This window comes from Miscanthus floridulus, chromosome 6 (assembly GCF_019320115.1).
Source record: "Miscanthus floridulus cultivar M001 chromosome 6, ASM1932011v1, whole genome shotgun sequence".
Taxonomy (NCBI): domain Eukaryota; kingdom Viridiplantae; phylum Streptophyta; class Magnoliopsida; order Poales; family Poaceae; genus Miscanthus; species Miscanthus floridulus.
In genome coordinates this window covers 9,309,686-9,318,718 of record NC_089585.1, presented here as the reverse complement: position 1 = coordinate 9,318,718, position 9,033 = coordinate 9,309,686, and positions in this window count along the sequence as shown.

Below are 9,033 nucleotides of genomic sequence, written 5' to 3'. Positions count from 1 at the left end.
GGGTGGACGACTGGTGATGCGCCGTTGGCATTGAACGGCATCGCGGGCGGGTGGTGGTTGGCACGGAGGTTGCATGGGCGCAGTGCTAAGGGGATAGGGCCAGGTGATTCACGTGACCCTGGGCCCGCGCCTGTCATTTTGGTCGAGTCACGGTCGGAGGCGGTGCCGGCGTGGGGAGGAAGACAACACTGTGGCGGTGTGCGGCTGACGTGTGGAGTCCGGTGGCAGTGACAGCAAGCGAAGCAGGGAGGCGCGCGGGCGTGAGCGATGCGTCGGGCTACTTGCTAGGCTGGCCACGCGAGTTGGGCCGACCTGCTGCTGCACGCGCAAGCTAGGCTAGCTGGCTGCGCTGGCGCTAGCAGGCCGAGCCAGCTGCGGGCCTTCTTCCCTTCTTTTTCCTTTTTCTGTTTTATTTTTCTTCTCCTTTGTTTGAATTCTAATTTGGTTTGAAATTTGAATTCAAAGTTGGTGTACCTTATTCATTGGAGTTTTAGATATGAGGCCCACAACATTCTTTTATATATATTAGGAATTTATTTATCTATTTTGTATAACAAAAATAAGTGTAGTTTTGTTATACAAAAATGGAAATAGTTTTCTCTTTATACATTTATTCTTTGGTTTGAGTAATAACTACTTTATGGTTTATTTCTTTAAAGGAGTTGTTAGGCATTAATAACAAATGAAAATCCAAATCACCATTTGAGTTAACAATGTATGCTATTTCATTTGTCAGTATTTAAATAAACATGATAACAAATGACATGCCATGCTCAAGAATTTGTCTAGTTGGGTTACTTCTAATGCAACACCTAGGGTTGGCTCCTACAGATGTCACTTAACATTGCATGGGGGTTACAACAAAAATTTTATAGTTGTGATTTTTGATGTGTGGATTTTTGGGTTGTTACACCATCGCTCACTCTGTTTCGCCCGATGATTGTCGCGCCCGCACATGGGGAACCCGCGTGGGTCCCAGTCACCTACCCCGCCTACGGAGGTGTCTGCCGGTCCTAGGGCCCCACACGGTGACCCACGGCGGCGCCCCAACAGCAGCGACAGGCGTCTGCAGCGTCGTCGGTCTCATTGCAACATATACAACATCTCGAAGAACACTTGCAACATACGTCTGAAAAACAGCTAACAGCCTGTTCGGTTGGCTTGTGCTTGTCATAAACGATCGTAAATTTCCAGCCAGAACTGTATTTTTCTCTCACACCAAACCAACCAGCAGTACTTCTTCACGAACCAGCAACGAACAAGCCCAGCCAAACGAACAGGCTGCAAAACACCTATAACATACGTCTAAAATACCTTAAAACACTTGAAATCCATTGTGAAAACATATGCAACATCCCGATCTATTTTTGCAACAACCACATGAAACATTTGCAACATACGTTTGAAACACTTGAAACATACGCTTGCAACATTCATGTTATGCAACATTCAGATATACTTCTGCAACATCCAGATGAAGCACTTGAAATATACGTTTGAACACCTTAAACATAGACTTGCAACATGAAACATACGATTACAACATGCGTATATAGTCATTGCAACATACGCAACATCCAAATAAACACTTGAACACATACATCTGAAACACTTGAAACACAACATCGCAGCGGCCACAGCCTACCTTATAGGGAATTGCAGTAACCAGTAAGCGACGCTTTGAGTGTAGTGGAGAGCGAGGATGTGGCAGACGGTCGGCTCAGTGTGGTGGAGAGAGGAAGGATGGTGCCAAGTATGTGCCCTGGCGCGTAGCGATCGTCGTGTACCATGTCGGAATCCATGGTAGCACGGGCATCAATGGCGAGTGGTGGCGCCCCCTGACGAGCGGCCCCCACGCTGGAGGCAATGGCAGCGGTCAGGTGAGTGTAGCCTCCTGCGGCGAGGTGCCCCCCGCTGCTAGAGAAGGTCGCGACGGGCTGGTGCCATGCCTGCGGCGAAGCACCCTTGCACTAGATAATGTCGCGGCGGGCGGCCCCCGCACTGGAGAAGGCGAGCAGCGGGCGACACGGTGGAATCTACCACAGTGGTCAATGGCATGGTGCAGCAGTGAAGAATGCCACAACGGGCGAGCGAAGGGGATTGAGGAACCGGTGTTCAGTGGTTGTTTCTTAATAGAGAAGCGTGGCTTGTTGGGCCGATCTCCTGGGAAGGCGTGGTCTGGACGGTTGAACACCCTACAGGAGCATTTCTGTTATTACTACTTTTATTTTAGGGAAGGGAACCAATGTTTTTTTTGAGAAACGACAATGAGAATATACATATATACTATATATATATATATATATATATATTTATGTTCTACCATATATGTAAAATTTAAAATCTATAGTTTATTTTATAATGATCATGACATCCACAGCATAAATTAATGTTGTCAATAATATGATAATATCCTATTAAGTTTTCTAGCGAATTAAAATACAACATTGGTGATTTTTTTTCTCCCATTGAAAAGCACATAAATATTTAGATGTAAATATATCACAAATTTAGTTTTTATACTATTCATGTGTTGCTACAGTTAAATATCAAGTTACATGACTTTCTTTGAGGATCCAAAAATACATGTAGTTCTAGTATCTAATTAATGTTGGCGATGAGTTAGTTGCTGACATATAAGAATTTATCTATCCACTGATGATTATATAAGAATTTATCTATCCACTGATGATTATGACGGAAGATCTTTCTCGTTGTTTCATGTGTCAGCCCTTATAGGGGATTGCAGATATATATTTATTTACATTGGAATAGACAACAAACTGGTCAAGATTTCAATTTGAATTATACGATTTTAGTTAGTTGGACTATAGGCTGATCTAAGTTTTAATAAAAAATATTTTATAATCAAAACTACATAAATATTTTATTTCATTGGAAAGTCAATGGTTCAAGTGGGTAGGGTTTTTGTGCGTGTGTTCATAGGGGTAAATGTGCGTGCGTTGTGAGTATCTGCGTTGTACTATATAATCACAAAAATAATTCAAAAATATTATATTTACTATTTCTTTTGTTTATATGAGAAAAAATCACGGGAGCAAAAAAGTCATAGGAGCAAAGAACGTGCACAATAAAAAAGCATGAGAGAAACTGATATGAACTAGGCAACCAGAATAAAATCGGAATCGATACAAAAATTGAAGCGAGCATAACAAGGATCAGGTGGAAACGACCTGTACAAAGAAACCAAGACCTGAACGGAAACTGGAGTCAGGCATAAGTTAGACAAAACGACCTGGACACGAAAATCACAATTGGACTGTCGGTGTTTTCGGACCACCGACGAGTAAAATTGTATTTGCGCGTCTGGCTTGGATGGTGTGCTCGGATGATACAAGGGTTTATACTGGTTCGGGCGGAACGTCCCTACATCCAGTTCGCTGCTGCTCGTGTTACCGGCACTTGGTTTGCAGCAGGGGTTACAAACAGGCGAGAGAGGGAAATGATCCCAAGTCTCTGGTGGAAGAAGTGAACGGGTGCTGAGAGCTCGATTTTTCGCTCAACCATGTGCTTGTGTCGTGCTCTTGTGTTTTTATCTCATGGTCCAGCCCCCCTCCCATGGGGCGCCCTGCTTTCTCTTTTATAAGCGAAGAAAAAGCACGGGTTACAGTGGAGAAAAAGAAGAAGAACAAGAGAGAGAAGAGAGAGAAGGCTTCCAGGGTCACCGGGTCCTTCTTCTCTTTCATGCGGGTCCCTCAGATCCCTGTAGATGTCAATAGGCACGGCTCCACATCGCGGCCATGTTCGTCACTGGCGCCATGCGTAGGCGTCATCTTCTAGTCATGGCGTTCCACTCCATCTTGGCGGACGTCGTGGTGAACAGACGCGCCTGTCAGCGTCCGTACGAGGGTTAGGCAGAACAGTACCGGCACGCCCGACACTGTTCTTGATGTGAATCGCCAGGTATGGCCCGTCATGGCCACGTGTCACATCGAGGCGTACAAGCCTCTTTCCTGGTGTCAGAGTTTTGACCCAGGCCCATACGCTTAGACCTGTAGTGGTTGGCGGTGGTATGGGTCCCCGTCGGATGAGACGGAACCCGTGTCCTTGGGGTTGGGCGTGACAGAGCACGGACCCAAGGGTTCGGGCAAGTCGGAGCCCATGGCCTTGGGGTCGGACGAGACAGAGCCAGCGGCCATGGGGTTGGGTGAGATGGAGCCCACGTCCTCGGGGTCGGGTGAGACGGAGCCCGCACCCGAGGGGTCGGGCGAGACGTAACCCCATGGATGGCCAACGGGCCGACCTGGCTCGGCCTGGCGCGGGCCCGTGCTAGGCATGGCCCGATAGGGCATGGCACGGAAGGGCCCGTCGGACCACCGGGTCATGCTGCACTAGCCCATCGTGCCTGGCCAATAGCCTAGGCATGGCCTATCGGGCCAAGTTTCATGCTGGCCCGGCCCGATGAGCCCATTCTTTTTAGCAGGTCGGGCCACATTGAGGCCCACCAAATCTGACAAAGAGGAGGGGGAGGCGAGGAGTGGAGGTGGCGGCGGCCATCGGCAAGCTCGCCCTAGGTCACTTGATGCTGGATCCGGTGAAGTAGCTGGCGGAGCAGGCGAGTCCGGAGAAGTAGCTGGAGGATCCGTGGCGGTCCGACCAGATCGAGGGCGTAGAAGGCCAGATCGAGACCGCTCCTCTTGAAGCCACTACATGGGGATGCGGAGGAGGTGGCCAGACGTGCGGGGGGTCATGGAGGAGGCGACCATTGTCGTGCCCCGTGCTCGACGCTAGCGCTACTACCATGCTCGACATCAGCATGGTCGAGAGATGGGGAGGAGGAACAGGGCTGGATGGAGGTAGTTTCACAATGGCCTGAGGCACGAGGAGGCGGGAGGTGGTGTCAGCCACCGGAGCGCTCTCCCTCAAGGCCCTCGATGCCAGATATGACGAATAGAGCAGGCAGGCGTAGGGGATTCGGTGGGCCAAGCTCGAGACAGTGGCGGGACGGAACTCGAGCATGCTACGCTCGCTCCCGAGGCGTGTCCTCATGGAGGAGAGGAGCCCGCGGCTGCACATCCCGCTAGCAAGTCACGGAGAGGGAGCGAGGGAGAGAGGTGATGCGGCGCGACCGTGTGGAAGAGAGGGAGCGAGGCGAAGGTGAGAGGAGTGAGGCTATTGCTTGCGACGTGCGTGGGAAAGGGGGAGCAACGACTCTATGAGTGCAGCGCGGTTACAGGGAAGGGTTGCGTTTGTGGGCAGGGGGAGTTAGGGTTAGGGGCGATGGGCCTTTAGCAAGCCATGGGGGACTAAGGGAGGTCGGCCGCTACCGGGCCAGCCATTATAGGCCGGTCCGTGTCGGGCTGGCACGTCATGCCTAGGGTAAGGCCCAGGCATGGCCTGCTACTCCGGCCTAGGCCAGCCTAGGCCTGCGTGCCACCAGGCCAGGCCGTGTTCGTGTTGGGCCAAAAATGTGGGCTCCATGTTGGGCCATCGTGCCACGGGCTGCATGGACATATATACATAACCCGCACCCGAGGGGCCGGGTGAGATGGAACCCGTGACCTTGGGCGAGATGGAGCCCGCACTCGAGGGGTCGGGCGAGATGGAACCCACACCCAAGGGGTTGGGCGAGACGGAACCCACAACCTTGGGCGAGATGGAGCCCACGGCCTTGGGGTCGCTCGAGACCTTTTAATACGTCTCGAGCCATCCGGTGGAGTCAGTGTGGGTGCTAACCTCTTTGCTTTGGGTATCCCTACTAACGATACCCGACATGGATGATCTAAGCATGAATCTAGAGGAGATTAGGAGATGGACGAAAAAAATTGTGGCAAGAAATTTGCCTCTTTAGTATTAGGTATAGATTATTAGGTTGAAGAGTTCATTTAGACGTTTTGCGCCGACTTGCTGAATTTGGTGATAGACGAAGATGGCAGGAGCCACGCCATACTCGAGCTCGCATCGTCGCACATCCACCCTCCGCCATCTGTTTCCCTAGCACGGCCCCCACCCCTACCACCCCCACCCCTGAGTCCCTTCCATGCCTATGCTTGGCCTCAGCGCCGTTGCTCAAGCACCGCGATACTCAAGGACTTTCATCTTGGTGGCTCCCTTCCCATCTCCCGTCTGCATCCACTAGCCCTAGGTCTCATACGAGTCCCCTCCGGCAGTGTGTAACCCCTCGCTCTTGTAGTCTTCATCTTATTGCCATGTTCTCCTCACAGTGGGGCATATATCCTGAGTCCTAGTACTAGGGCATGATGGCAGGACGACTAACGACCTATTTTATATAGGGCCAAGGGGGTGGCCGACGCTCCTCAGCTGCAACCTGGCCTGTTTGATTTGCTTGGCCCAGCTGATGGCCTGGCTTCACGAGTGCAAAACACACTCTCTCTCCTGCATCTGGGGGACGCTCCTAGGGTTCGTTCCTTTGGAGCTAGGCTCCCTTTATCCTCGCGTGGGCGATTTCAAGGTGGCAGTGGTGGCTCATGTGGGCTCGCGTGGAAACCATGAAACTTCCTCCTGTGCTCCTCGTTGAAATCTACTGCCTTTATATGCTGCCCTCCTCCCTTGTTGCCTTGTTCTCCCTCCTCCAGTTCTGTCTTCCCCCACTACGTTCATGTTGAGTGATCGGCGGTGTTGGTGTGGTGGTGGTGCTAGGCCACATCCGATCACAATGCACGACAAAACTACAAATATTTACTTATTGGTCACTTTTCGCACCGACAATATCTTTGGTCCACTTGTAGGGAAGTTTAACCTAGTAGATGCTGGCTATGGTTGCCAGACTGGTTTCCTCCCTCCTTATAGGGGGTGAGGTACCACTTTGTCTAAATTTGAGAGCCGCAATTATCCTACCAATGCCAGGGAATTGTTCAACCTAAGGCATTCATCCCTTAGGATGGTAGTGGAGAGAGCTTTTGGTGCACTCAAGAACAGATTTTGTATCCTAGACAACAAACCTTTCCACACATACAGGACTCAAGTGAAGCTTGTACTAGCCTGTTGTATTCTCCATAATTGGATCATTGGGTTTGGCATGAATGAAGTAGTGCCAGAAGAGGAGGGTGTGGGGGTATGGCCCCAAGACATGGGCCGCACCATCGGAGGTGGCTCGACCCACAAGATCAAGGCATGCACGGCGCTGTTCGGCGTGCACTGCAAGACATTGTATAGTACCAAATAGGATACTTTACTTGTAACCCTGTCTCTCCAGACTATATAAGGAGAGGCAGGGGTCCCCTAGCGGATAGGCTACATCAAGCTACTTGGTCATCCAGATCAATACAATACACCAAAGACACAGGATGTAGGGTATTATGTCGATCAGATGGCCCGAACCTGTCTAAATCGCTGTCTCTGCGCCTTGTGTCACCATCCGGTTCCTGATCTCGCTCACCTCCATCGACAAATCTACCATCGTGGGATACCCCTTGGTGGACTGCCGAGCATATTCTGTCGACAGTTGGCGTGCCAAGTAGGGGTGTGCGCTTGATCCATGGCGAGCCAGATGGAACTCAAATCAACAACGCGTTCTCGTCATCAATCTCGTGGAGATCCATGCCGGTCGATGACGATGATTCATCACTGGCTACACCAGCCCCCGCGATAGTAGATCCGATCTCGGAACCACCTCCGAGGTCGTCTTCACCAACAACTCACCGCTCCCTAGGTGCTCGCCATCAACGGCGACCAGATAACGCCATACATCGTTGACCAGACGCTTCGTCTAAAGCTAAGTCACGTTTTAATATTCTTCTAAATATTCTCCAATCTCCGTATATCGTCATAATGTTTCTACAAACTGTTTTCTCCATGTTTGCTCTCCAAATGATTTTCCAAACCCCTGAATAGTCCTGTTGATGCTCGGACGCCTCCAGAGACGGCCCTGTCTCTGGCTCCTCCCTACACGTGCTATGGGCTCCACGCTATGCATTATGGGTGGTCGGCAACGGCTCCTTGGTCATGCTTGTTCCTCCTACACGTGCACGGGCTCCGCGCTCGATGTTATGGACTATGGGCTAGCTAGGGCTAGAGACTCAGCTACACACTAACTGTTCGAGCGGTTTATATTAAACATAAATATATTTTCACGCCAACTGATCGCCGAACTGCATACGCCGTTTCATCACCATTGCTGATTTTTCTCCAGAGTTCATTTATTTTTACATCATGCACTACCCGTTCTACATGTTTGTATTGTAGGATCATCATCCACCTAGTGCTTGGACTTCTCCATCGATCAACTGGTCAGACCACTTGGTTCATGGACTTCGTCACTGACCAGTTGATCGAACTGATTGCCAGCTACGCCGGTTACTCCTCGGCGCACGGATACTTCATGCTCGAGGACTAAGTGGGCACACTTTACCGCACAGACATCGTTAGCTACGTCGGTGCTCGAACCTCGCCATCTATGCCAGGGACTCCTCGGTGCTCAGACATCGCCGCCTACGTCGGGGACCCCTCGGTGCTCGGTCATCGCCAGCGACGCCGGGGACTCCTCGCTCCTCGGTGCTCGGACATCGCCAGCAACGTCGGGGACTCCTCGCTCCTCGGTGCTCGGTCATCGCCAGCAACACCGGGGACTCCACGCTCATCGGTGCTTGGACATCGCCAGCGACACCGGGGACTCCACGCTCCTCGGTGCTCGGTCATCACCAGTGACGCTGGGGACTCCACGCTCCTCGGTGCTCGGTCATCGCCAGCGACGCTAGGGACTCCTCGCTCCTCGGTCATCACCAGCGACACCAAGGACTCCTCACTCCTCGGTGCTCGGTCATCGCCAGCGACGCCAGGGGACTCCTCGCTCCTTAGTGCTCGGTCATCGCCAGTGACGCCGGAGACTCCTCGCTCCTCGGTGCTCGGTCATCGCCAGCGACGTTGGGGACTCCTCGCTCCTCGGTGCTCGGTCATCGCCAGCGACATCGGGGACTCCTCGCTCGTCGGTGCTTGGTCATCGCCAGCGACGCCGGGGACTCCTCGCTCCTCGGTGCTCGGTCATCGCCAGTGATGCCGAGGACTCCCTTGCTGCTCGGATCTTGCTATATCTCATTGGTGTGCTATCAAGCT